The sequence below is a fragment of the Suricata suricatta genome, chromosome 14 (genome assembly GCF_006229205.1).
Source record: "Suricata suricatta isolate VVHF042 chromosome 14, meerkat_22Aug2017_6uvM2_HiC, whole genome shotgun sequence".
Classification (NCBI taxonomy): Eukaryota; Metazoa; Chordata; class Mammalia; order Carnivora; family Herpestidae; genus Suricata; species Suricata suricatta.
The window spans coordinates 86,828,499-86,840,916 of record NC_043713.1 but is presented as its reverse complement, the minus strand read 5'-3'; the positions used below and the strand labels follow the sequence as shown (position 1 = coordinate 86,840,916).

At 59.8% G+C, this 12,418-nt stretch overlaps 1 protein-coding gene across 1 annotated transcript in view; it reads left to right on the top strand.

Moving 5' to 3' along the window:
* The window catches only part of SLC15A4 (solute carrier family 15 member 4), a 22,760-nt gene extending 21,957 nt beyond the window's left edge, over window positions 1-803 (top strand). Inside the window, exon 10 of the mRNA XM_029921634.1 lies at window positions 34-803. The gene's annotated coding sequence lies outside the window, so the exon portion shown is untranslated. The remainder of the gene's footprint in view (window positions 1-33) is intronic.
* The last annotated feature ends 11,615 nt before the right edge of the window (window positions 804-12,418 follow it).

Below are 12,418 nucleotides of genomic sequence, written 5' to 3'. Positions count from 1 at the left end.
GAGGACGGACGGCGGTCGCGCACCGGCCGGCAGGGCTTGCGGTGGCCGCGCAGGGGGGGCCCCGATTCGTGCACGGCCCCGCCCTCCTCCCAGATGAGCTGGGTAAGTGCCTTTCTGCGGGCCCCCTCCGGTCCACGGGGCCTCCTCAAGGTCTCCCTGAGCCCCGCGGACGGGGACCCGCGGCGGCGCCTCCGAGGGCCCGGTGGCCGCGCGCCTGTCTCACCCGCATCCTGGCGCTCGAAGCGGACGCTCCCGTTTCCTTCGCACAGACGGTCATCTCTCTCTCTGTTTCCCTTCTGGTTAACAAGCGCCTGCTCATCTTGAGGAAAACGGGAGGGCCTCGCGGGAGACAAAGGGCCCGACCTGCGGGCTGTGTGTCCAGCCGCGCTGCGGCCCCTCCCCCACGCCGCCCGTCTTGCCAGTGCCGGCTCTTCGGTCGTGAGGGTGTTTTATCTGCGGCTTCAGAAACTCACTTTCTAAACCATTGACGACTTGTTTTCTGACGAGAGAAGGTGCGTCGGGAAATCCTAAGAGCGTGTCCCGCCTCGGGCCTCCAGACGCCCTGCAGGGTGTCCTGCTCCGTGTCCCGTCTGGCCTGCTGTGCGGTCGTCCTGGGCCCTGCGGAAGGTGACGGCGCATAGGGAGACCGCCATCTGGACAGAGCGAGCGCAACTCGGGCCCCCGGCCGCCGGCAGTGTTAAGTGTTCCGTGTGCACTTGGACCGTCTGGGGTCTGTGTTGTTATTTCATGTGGATGTGGGGCTCTAATTTTGTTAAATAAACTCCTGTCTATTTGTTGCTGCATTTCTGGTATAACGTTATTATAAAAAGCCCCTCAAACGTGAGACCCGGTGACCTCCTCTCCCCTTCTTCGGCATCCGAGGCCACGGGGTTCATAAACCGTCACCTCCTGGGTCAGGAGCCACAGTAAAATACCTGCTTCTGTCACAGCTCTGTGGTTTTTCCGCCCTGCTCTGCACGAACACGGTTCAGATTCGGAGAAAACAAAACAATGAACATGAAACCCCTTCACTGTTTCAATGGGTTTTGTGGGTTTTGTTTCTGTTTTTTTTAATACAAAGTGTAGAAAACCTACAGAACAACAGGACATCCTCTGACTGACGGAGATTAGGCGGATTGAAGACGGATGACTGGTTCTCCCTGGACTGACGGCATGAGTTCGGGTTGAAAACCATCGTTTCAGGAATCGTGTCCACGAGAGGTGCCTGCAGGTTCAGCTCAGGTCACGGCCTCATGGACCTCACGGTCCTGCAGTTCAGGGGCCCGAGCCCTACGTCAGGCTCCGCGCCACCTCCGAGCCTGCCTGGACCCTCTCCCCTCCCCCGCTTGTGCTTGCTCGCTCAAAATAAATAAACATTAATAAAAAAGACGCCGTGTCCACGAGAGATGTAACGTGACTCCTCAGCACACACACTGCTGTCAGCGTGTTCTCCGCCAGAACTTGGCGAGGAAAGGCAGAAAGGAGGTCGGGCGACGGGGACTTGCCGTCCCCACCGCGTCCCGCGTCTCCAGGCCTCGTCCAGGGAGGGCTCCCACGGTGCTGGGCGGACGGGCGGGGGAGTCTGAGTGACAGCCCAGGAGGCTGATCGGGTTCCCCTGCGGCGCTGGGCCTTGTGTGTCGGCCTCAGAGAGCAAACGTCCTGTTCCCTTTGGAGACACGCCCTCTGGCTTCCTCTCCGCCCAAGGTGGAACGAGGATCTTCGCACGGCATCCTGGGCGGACTCGCGAGTCTGTATTTGTCACTAGACCCCTGAGTGTGGATAAGGGCCCTCCTGCCTGGCACTGAACCGCCGAGCTCCTCAGACCGAGTGGAGCCCAGGCCTGGGCTGCCAGAACCTTCCTGCCTCACACGTGCTCCCTCCAATCACGGAGTCGGCAGGGCCGTACCTGCTGACGTGCATCTTTGACTCCGACCACACGGCCTGCAGGTGTGATTATTGCTGGCGTGGCTGAGGACCACGGTGAAATAGCCGCGTCACTGGTCCGGGGCCAGCCTGCTTGGGCCGGCGGGCTCACCTCATCGCCTCCCTTGCTCACAGTCGCCTGGATTCTCTGATGGTGCGATTGATGTCCTGTCTGGAAATGTCACCCCCTAGGCTAACGTGCAGATCGGCGCCGCCAGAGACCAAATAATGCCCACCCCCAAGGGTGTCCGCGACCTGATCCCCAGAATCTGTGACTGTGTTCCCTCACGTGGCCAAACAGGCTTTGTAGTGTGATAAAGTTGAGGACGTTGAGGTGCAGAGGTGATCTTGAATCGCCTGGGGAGACTTGGAATCACAAGGGTCCTTGTGAGCGAAGGAAGGCGGCAGGGGGTTCAGAGTCACCAGTGAGCACAGACGTGGAGGGCAGAGCCGTGTCGCTGCTGGCTTGGAGGCGGGGCGAGGGGCCATGAGCCCCAGGCTCTGCCAGAACCCCGGCCTCCGTCCACATCCACCACCTTCTCAGCCCACGGGTCGGATCCAGCAGCATCTTTGAACTGCTTAGACTCACTGCAAATGGGTGGTTTATCAAAAGAAACCTTAATTCACCAGAATGTGCACCTTCGCTGCTACGTGAGTCCTTTGTGGATCTGGAGCTGGAAGGGACGGACACCCTTCGGGCGAGACCACAGGAGCCTCCGAGCAGATTTACGCTTGCCATTTTAAGTTTCGCACTCAAACCAAGGTCGTTAGACCCAGAGGACTTCATGCTTACTGCTCTTTAGGGCTCAGATATTTCAAAGACATAAACCAAACCACAGAGCTCAGCAGTTTGCTCGCACCCTGGACACCATGTCACATGCAGATTGTCACTCACAGTGACTGTGATGCCTTTGGAAACAGGAGAGTCAGAGGAGACGCGGCCGTTAGTGTGGATCACACGTCACATTCACCTGTCACTCCTATCATCCATCCACCCAGCAAGTGCCCCGCAGCCACCTGGGTCTGTTGTAAATTTGGAGGGTGCAGCTGTGAACGGAACAGAGTCCCCGCTCTTCTGGAGCTGGTGTTTCACTGAGGGAGACACACAGTGAACATGGACGCGAGCGATAACATTTCTGAAAGTGTAAGGACCGTGGTGAGGACGGTGTAAGGTGGCAGTGTAGCACAGTCCCCTGAGGTGAAGCGGTGAATGCAGGGAAAGCCTCAGAGAAAGCCACTTGCCCACCGTGTAGACTAGACCCCTGTGCCTTCCAGGCAAGCAGCTAACTCCATTAGTATCTGCCAGTTCTTCTTTGTCCTGCCATCTGGTGGCTGAAAGTGGAACTACAGGCTATTTTCAGAAACGGCTAAGAACATTTTTTGAAAGCCTCCACTAGAAACAAATGTTTTTTAACGGCTGCAAACTGGGAACTCGTTGATAGATCAATCCTGGAGAGGTAGTTCATAGCATAGTGATTGTAGTCAACCATGCTGTATTATGAACTTCAAGGTCGGTGAGAGACCAGACCTTAATTGTTCCCTCCACAGAAAAGAACTGATAATTACGTGACGTGACAGCGGTGTTATCTGATGCTACAGGGCGGTCGTGCTGCGGTATAGACATGTGTCGAATCCACACCTTAAACTTACAATGTTACATGTCAATCATATCTCAGTTTTTAAAAATTGAAGGAATCTGTACAGTGGTGAAAAAGACAATTAGAATCCACCAAGATATTTGTATGGAATGTGGTCACGGAAGTCATTTTTCTGAAACCTCTTAGGTTCAGAGTAATAAAATTACTGAGAACTACTTAAAGTGTAGTAGGGTTAAGATAAGTTAAATTTGTCTTTGGCCTTGTCCCGCTTCGTGCTCGCGGGGTCCTGGGCTGCCGGTGAGATCGGGCGTGAGCGTATGGTTTTTGTTTTTCTTTTTAGCACAAGAGGGATTGAGAGATTGTGGATTTTTCAAAGTTGGCTCATGTATTTAGGAAGAGAGTGTGTGAGCAGGGAGGGGCAGAGGAGAGTCAGAATCCCAGGCGAGTTCCGTGCTGTGTCCGCAGAGACCCATGGGGGCTCGAACTCAAGAACCGTGGGATCCAGACCTGAGCCGGCCCCTTAACTGACTGAGCCACCCCGGGGTCCCCCCCGCCCCGTGCTGGCCCTTGGCTACCGTCTGTCTGGAGGAGAGCCCGCGGTGTGGTCTGGGGGCCGGAGGGGGGCGGGGCAGGAGGTGGGGAGCCGTCAGCTCAGAGAGACGTTCCCGCGGCGGTGGCGGCCACCACGGCCCCCTGACACGGAGTCTGTGGGTCCTTGGGAGGGATCTTCCGAAATGCACCTCAGAACTGTCTTCCTGGGAGGGAGGGGAAGTCCACCGACCTGTCCCGTCCCCACTGCCAAGCGTGGCATTCACTCCCTCCCTGCTCCCCGGGGGGGTGCTGAGCGGGTCCCCGGGCATCCCACCCGGGGGTCAGGGGACACCCGGGGCAGAAGCCAGGGGCTTGCTGGTCTGCCCAGTGTGCCACGGGGGTTTCGAAGGGCGGAGAAGCGTCCGGTCCGCTGAGCCCACACCACCCAGCCTGGGCGAGTTCGCAGGCCTCGGGGGCAGGGCCCCCACACGGAGCAGAGACCCGCCCCTCACAGGCCCCGGAGTAGGTGAACCCTCTTATCCGCCCGCTAAGTGCTCCCGAGATGGGACGGCCTGGCAGCGAGTGGGCGGCCCCTAGAGTGTCGCATCCACTCTGTCAGCTACGAAGACATTGACGTTAAGGGCGGGGGTCCTTGAAGGACTCCGTCTTCCGTGACCCCCCCTCCCCCCGTGTGTCTCCGTGTTCTTTCCAGTCTGTGCTATGGACCCTCTCCCTGGGCTTGCGGCCCGCCCCGATCCGGGGTGAGCTCACCTCCGTCCTTGCCTTGATGACATCTGCAGTGACCCTGTTTCCAAAGGAGGTCACGTTCTGAGCTTCTGCACAGTGTGAGCTGGGGGGGGCTACACCCGTCAGCCCACTGCACCCCACACTGGAAAATCAGGAGATGTCACATTAAAAAAAATCTAAACTCTGCAGACACCATCAGAAAACAGGTCAAGATGGGATTCGGGTCCCCGGGGCATAAGCGGGAGCTGCCTCCTTTGGAAGGTGTCTGTCTGATTTGTCACGGCTCCTGCCTCTCCGTGGAGACACACGTGCGCCTCCCGCCAGGCCGGGCAAATGCTTTTATGTCACCTGCCAGGCTGGGCACGGCCGCGTTTCTGGCCCTTGATGTGAGAGAATCAATAGCAGAAAGTGCTGAGCAAGCAGCTGGTCCATCACGGCCATTCGGAGCGAAACGAAAGCACCTTTTTGGAAAAGTCCATCAGCATGAAAAATAGACCATCTGTGCCGCTGTCTCTGGAACCTTCCAAATGGAGGGTCACAGGATAGAACGTAACACCTGGCTGAATTTCTTTGTGTCAGGCAGAGAACTCACGTTGTGGCCATTTTCATCACTCCAACGAGGTAATGCCATTACATCTCAGGCTTATTAGCCCAAATTGGCTCAGAGTTTAGATTTTCCCTCCTTTCTGGAGGGAAGCTCACCCAAGAGGCAGACTCCAGTCTTCCTTTCCTGTCCTCGCTGAGAAGGAGTGTGACTTATGTCATCAAGTAGGCTACCAAGGAACCAAACTGGAGAAATACATTGCTGTCCTGAAATTGTGAGCAACCCAGTTAATTGGTTTAAAGAAGCAAAAAGCCCAGATGTGGATTTCAGGTATGGCTGAATCCAGCAACTGACGTGATGTCAGAATTCAGACGCTCCGTCTTTTCCCACAAGGCGGCAGGAGCCCTTGGTCCCCAGGAGCTGTGAGTCTTCACTCTCCCAGTGTGGAGTCCTGTAAAAATGGGGCTCCTCTTTCCCAAGTTCCATGGGAAGTCTAGAGTCGATCTCACTGGTCAGTCAGCAGGTCACCCTGCCCGCTACCAAAGCACCTGTTGCCCAGGACTGGTCACCTGCCACCCCAGAGACGGGTGGGAATCGGCTCCCCCAAACCACACGGATCAGAACTGGGGGCATGTGGCTTCCTGAGGAAAGACTGTTCCCAGCACGCCCACGGTCATGAGCAGATGCACGCTCCTTACTTTCTAAGTCAGACCTCCCAAAACGGGACTGCCCTCCAGTTCATGGGTGGTTGTCAGGACTAAGCGGGACCTTTTTATTCAAACGCCGGGCCGGGTGCTGGGCTCCGCCCTGGGGGTGGTCTGCTGTCCGTCCGGGCACCTCCCTGTGAGCGTCGGGGGCTGTCCTTGGCCAGGGGACAGGCTTCGTCCTGTGGAGACGGTGACAAAGTGCCGGGGAAACCTGCACACCAAGGCGGTGGGGCCTCCCAGGCCACACGCCGGGGCGTCCCTGGGCCGTGGGGGCCCTGAGGATGACGAGGGGGCCCTGAGGATGACGAGGGGGCCTGAGGATGATGAGGGGGCCCTGAGGATGACGAGGGGGCCCTGAGGATGGCGAGGGGACCCTGAGGATGACGAGGGGACTCTGGGAGGGACACTGAGCCAGACTGTGCCTCACGCTGCTTCCCCGTCTCCGCAAGGTCGCTGCTGCGAGGGTGGCTTCCCAGGGCTGTTCTGACGGAGGGTCGTAACCGGGGGCTCAGGCCACAGAAATTCACTGTCCCGCGGCTCGGGGGTCCGGAAGTCTGGGATCACGTGCGGGTGGGAGCCTCTGAAGCCTCCCGGGGAGGATCCTTCCCTGCGTCTCCCCACTTCTGTGGCCGCTGCACCGCAGGGAGAGGAGATGCGTCCCTGCCATGTCTGCCCCCCCACCTCGCCCCTGCGTCCTCCTGTCCCGGGCCCGCCTGACCCAGCAGGGACACCTCCTCACCTGATCCCATCTGCAGAGACCTGCTTCCAATAAGGTCACATCCCCACGGCCTGGGGGCCTGGCTCTGGGGCTCCGGACGCACCACGCCAAGTATGACACACGGGGCATCTTTCTTTAGAGCGTCCCCCTCTCCCCGCCTGCAGGAGCCAAGGGCGGACGCCCAGGCCAGGTCCCGCCACGTCGGTTCGCTCCTGGGACGCTCGGGGAGTCAGGCCAGAGCGTGTGGGCCGAGGACCAGGACGCGGGGCAGGGCGGCCGCTGAGTCCTCACCTCGTGCCTCTGACAAGAGACCGGGATCGTTGCCTTAGGTGGAATCCACACCGCGCGCCCACAGGGAAGGACAATGGTCAAGTTAAGCGCCACAGAAACAGCCACACACGGTCGCCCGCCGGTGGCCGGGCCTCAGACACGGCGGTCGGCGCCGGCTGACGCGGGGTTAGCGCCACGCGGCCCCGGCTCGGCTTCCTCCTCGGCCTCCAGGGAGAAGGGGGGGACGAGCCCTCATCTGGATCGTCCGGGTCCTCGGGCCGTCGCCTGCGGCCTCAGATCACAGCCCCGCACGCCGGATCCTGCATTGCACCGCCTCCAGCACCCGGGCGGGCTGCCGGGGAGCAGGGTGCCGGCCGTGAGGGCTGTGGGGACGCCCCACCAGCGAGCCGGGCCAGCGGGCCGCATGCCAGGCCTCACTCAGCCGTCGCCCCGGAGACTGGAGACCCCTCAGCCGCCACAGGAGGAAACGGCCCCCTCTCTGCCCGCGGTGGGCGGCTGTGTTTGGTCCCGGGGCCCCGTGTCAGCTGTCGGGGTCCCTACAATAAACCCCCTTTGTCTGCAGATTCTGCATTGGGGGCAGGACCTGCCAAGGGCAAAGCTCAGGGACTGCACTGCCCCCTCCACACATGTGCACACGTGAACACACACTCATGCACACACCCCTCCCCAGGGGTCAGTTTTATCCTCTGCTTCCTGTCTCCTCTGCAGACGCCGCCCCGGGAGCCCGGATGGGAGAGGACAGGAATCCTCTCTAATCGGATCGGAGGGATTAAAGAAAAGGGGCCGGGCGCCCCTTCCATCCATAACTCTCTCTCTGAGCTGCTAAGCCTTGCAGGCACATTCCACACTACGCAGGAGACCTCTCCTTTTTAAATGAAATGATTCAGAATTCCATATAAAACAATAAAGCAGGGAGCACCTGGGTGGCTCAGACCCCGACTCTCAAATGCAGCTCAGGTCCTGATCCCAGGATGGTGGGATCGAGCCCTGCGTCAGGCTCTGTGCTGAGCACGGAGCCAGCTTGGGGTTCCCTCTCTCCCGCTGCCCCTCCTCTGCTCGTGCTCACTGCTCTCTGTCACAGAACAAACACACACCGCAGCATCGCACAAGCACAGCGATTGCGTAAAGAAAACAGACCAGGGGCGCCTGGGGGCTCAGGCGGTTGAGCGTCCGGCTTCTGCTCGGGTCAGGATCTCACGGTTCATGAGTTCGAGCCCCGCGTCGGGCTCTGTGCTGACAGCTCGGAGCCTGGAGCTGCTTCCGATTCTGTGTCTCTCTCTCTCTCTGCCCCTCCCCAGCTTGTGCTCTGTCTCTGTCTCTCAAAAACTAAAACAACATTAAAAAAATTTTTTTTACTGTTTTTTATGATACAGAGAGAGACAGAGCATGAGCAGGGAGGGGCAGAGAGAAGGAGACACAGAACCGGAAACAGGCTTCAGGCTTTGAGCTAGCGGTCAGCACAGAGCCCTACGCGGGGCTTGAACCCATGAACCGCGAGATCTGACCCGAGCCGAAGTCGGAGGCTTAGCCGACTGAGCCACCCAGGCGCCCCCTCAAAATTTTTTTAAATAACATAAAGCAGGGCAATTACTCCTGGTAGATGTACTAGAGTCTCCAGAGAAACAGAACCAAGTATGTACAGCATTTATGTACACAAAATATAGATGCAAATATGAGTATGTATGTTTGTATATGTTTCCACTTATGTACATATGCACATATACATACACATTAATATGTATGTAACATACATATAAGGAAATGTAATGTGAGGAATTGTCCCATGTGATTAAGGGCACTGAGAAGTCCTGCGTTGTGCCAGCTTGTCATCCACAAGCTGGAGGCCCAGGGAAGCCAGAGGTATGGTTTTCGTACCTGTCAGAAGGCCGGGTGGGGTTTGTAAGCCCCGTTCTGGGGGCAGGAGAGGACAAGTGTTCTAGCTAAGCAGTCAGGCAGAGAGAGAGAGAGGAAGACATGGACTTCGAAGCAGCTCCAGGCTCTGAGCAAACACTCAGCACAGAGCCCGACGCGGGGCTCGAACCCATGAACTGGGAGATCATGACCTGAGCCGATGCCAGAGGCTCAGCCGACTGAGCCCCCAGCGCCCCACAGAAATAGGTCTGGATTCTTACGACTAGAGTTTTATATGAGTTATCTAGCTCAGCGTAACAGATTACCCCAAACTCCATCCCTTACAACCACAAACGTTTCTCCCACCCTGGTTTCCGTGGGTCAGGAATCCAGGCGGAGCTTGGCTGCGTCCCCCCAGAAGGCCGCGGGTGCCGGGATCCTGTCAGGGTTTGTTGGGGGAGGGGCGGTGCACTCCCAGGCCGCCCGTGGGGCCTCGGCAGCTTCCGGTGTCACCAGCTGTGGGCTGCAGACTTGGGTCTCCTGCCGCACGGCTTCTCCACAGGGCGCTGGCAACAGGAGAGACCGGGAAGGGAGGGGCCGAGACACTGTGCCAAGCAGAAAGCAAAGGTGCTGTCCCTTCACTTGTGCCGCATCCCGTAAGTCAGAGTCCCCAAGGGCGTGAGCACGAGGTGGAGACCACCCCTGGGGTCCACCCGAAAAGGCCAGCCTCCTCAGCTTCTGTCCGGGTAGGTGATTGTGCCGCCACTGGGCACGTTACCCACGGCGGGGGGCTCCTGGGGACCCAGTCGGCTGAGCGTCTGACTTCAGCTCAGGTCATATGACCTCACGGTGTGTGAGTTCAAGCCCCACGTCAGGCTCTGTGCTGACAGCTCAGAGCCCGGAGCCTGCTGGCGATTCTGTGTCTGTCTCTCTCTCTGCCCCTCTGCTGTTTTCTCTCTCTCTCTCTGTCTCTCTCGCACAAATAAACATTAGAAACATTAAAAAAAAAAATAACCCTTACTGTTTTTGTACAGCGGCAGGAGTGACTATTCCCCACGACAGACGAGATTTCGGTGCAGAGAAGGGTACCATGCCCTCATTAGTTTAACAAACGTGCTGGGCACTGGGGACGTGCGGGAACGGGGCCCGTCCCAAACCCCTGCTCTCCTGGCACCGAAAACCCAGCTGGTGGAGACCTCAGATGGACGGCAGAGAAGCAAATGGCTCCAGCCTCCATGGGCTGCACTGGCGGGCGGGGTGGGGGCCCCTCGGACTGGGGGGTCATGTGAGCTGAGGCCCGAGCGAGGAATGGTGCCCGCCAAGGCTGCCCATTGTCCGTTCCTGGGGAGGCCCCTCCAGGCCGAGGGGAGAAGGGAAGGGTCCCGTGCTGGGTCTTCTGGAGGGAAGACGGGCGTGGCTTCGTGAGGGGAAGGAGGCGTGTGGTGAGGGCCGGGCGGGAGCAGATAAAGGGCTGCGAGTGTCCGGTGACCAGAGCTGGGAGACAAGTCCGTCCGTGTCCAGGACTCGCTGTCTTGGTCGCCCGTTCTGGCTCCGGCCAGCCAACCGGGCCGGTGAATCTGGTGTTTCCCGATGGGACCGGGATGACCCTTGGAGCAGAGGACTCTGCTCTGCTGGCCTGGCCGCGTCGTGCAGGATGTGTACCCAGGAGCCCTGCGCCACGAGACGCCGCCGCGTGCCCTGGTTACTGCAGCGGCCCCCAAACTCCCCCGACTGTCACATGTCCACTGGGCAATCCCTCCAAGTGCAGGGGGAGCAGGGAGCCAGGAGGAGGGCTTCACCAACTGCTGTTCCGTTTCTCCGTTGCTGAGTCAGGAACGGCCCCGCACGCCGTGTGTTCGCTGTCTCCCTGCGTCTTGGATCCGCTCAGGTGCAGCCGGGGCGGGTGTGGGCACCCGGCTCCGTGCGCCCGTGCAGGTGGGAGTCCGGGCCTCGCCGGGGCTGTGGACGGACTCCCCGCGTTGTCTGCCTGGCCTGGGCTTGCTTGGGGCGTGGCTGCTGGGCTCCCAGGGCAGGTGCGCCGGGCGGGAGCCGGGCCACGCCGAAGGGCCTTTGCCGACCTGACCTCAGAGGCCGTGCGGGGCCCCGACCGCTACGTCCTGCTTGTTAGAAGGGGCCGCCGAGACCGGCCCTTATTCAAGAGAAGGGGAGGCAGTTTCCAGTGTTCGACCGGAGGGATGCTGAAGAACTGGTGGGTGTGGGTAATGCAGACAGATCCCAAGGTCCCCGTGCCCCGCGCAGTCACCATGCAGAGCCTGCGTCACTGCGCAGTGCGGTCCGCCTGGGGGGTGTCTGCGCGTCCTCCGTGACCCGGGGACCCAGGCTCGTCCCGTCTCCTGGGTCTCCTCCTCTGGATTCTCAGAGTCGTGTTCTAGCCGCCAGAATTCGGCATGGGCACCACTTCTGCTCCCCTTTTATGGATGACACTCAGCCCCGTGAGCACACGTGGTGGCCGGCACCCAGAAGGCGCAGTCTGTTTGCGCGTCCGCATTAGTGCATCTCAGATGGCGGCAAATACTTTGGGACTTGGGTCCAGACATGGGACCTGCTCCCCTTCACCGTGGATCTGGGCTGGGCTGCGCTTGCTTTGGCCAAAGGAACACAGTGAAATCGATGTAGAGAATGGAACAGGCCCCTTCTGCTGGGCTCGTCAGAGCCCCCAGCCTCGCATGCAGACAGCCGACCGCCTTGGGGGCCATGTTGTAGGATGACTAGGAATTAGGATGACACTTTCGGCCAGACTCTGCTGGCACAACTGCCTGGGCTGTGCCTTGACATGCGGATCGCCCCCCAACACACACACATGAAGTACAACAGTTACAGACTGCTGTCTGAGCCGCTGAGGTTAGGGGTCATTTGTTACGCAGCCGTAGGTGACTGAGACACCAGGGAAGGAGAGAAGACAGACCACAGTGAGCGCCGCTGTGTTCTGCCCGTGTCACCCGTCCTCCGCCTTGGATGGAGCGTCCACGGAAGAGCCGGGACGAGAAGGGGCACCCCCCACCGGCTCCCCTGGGAAGAGGCAGGGACGCTGAGTCACGAGGTGTCAATCCTCCCCCCGCGCCTGACTTCAAGCTGCCAACGTGGCCTCGGCGGATGCAGCCCTGAGCAGAACGGCCGTGTGCTGGCAGACAGAGGACCCCCGCTGCTGGGGGCTGGTCCTCGTGCTGCGGGCCCTCTCTGGTGGGGGGGGGCGTCACCTGTGGGAACAGAGCGGGGAGGGGCTCTCGATGAGGAGGCCCCCGGCACGTGGCCTCTTGTCTCCTGTGGGTTACAGAGCCGCGTCCCCTCCCTGGCGAGGACACTGCCGCACTGTCGTGCGCACCCTGTTGTGTGTGACTCCGCGTCTGGTGTCTTGTGTGATTCTTACGGTGCCTCGTGCACCAGGTCCTGCTGGCCGGCAGCTGATGGGGGAGGAGGCTGAGTCTCACGGAGCTCAGCCGTGGGCACATGCCGGCCGGGGGCAGTGGGGGCCTGGAGGGCGGGGGC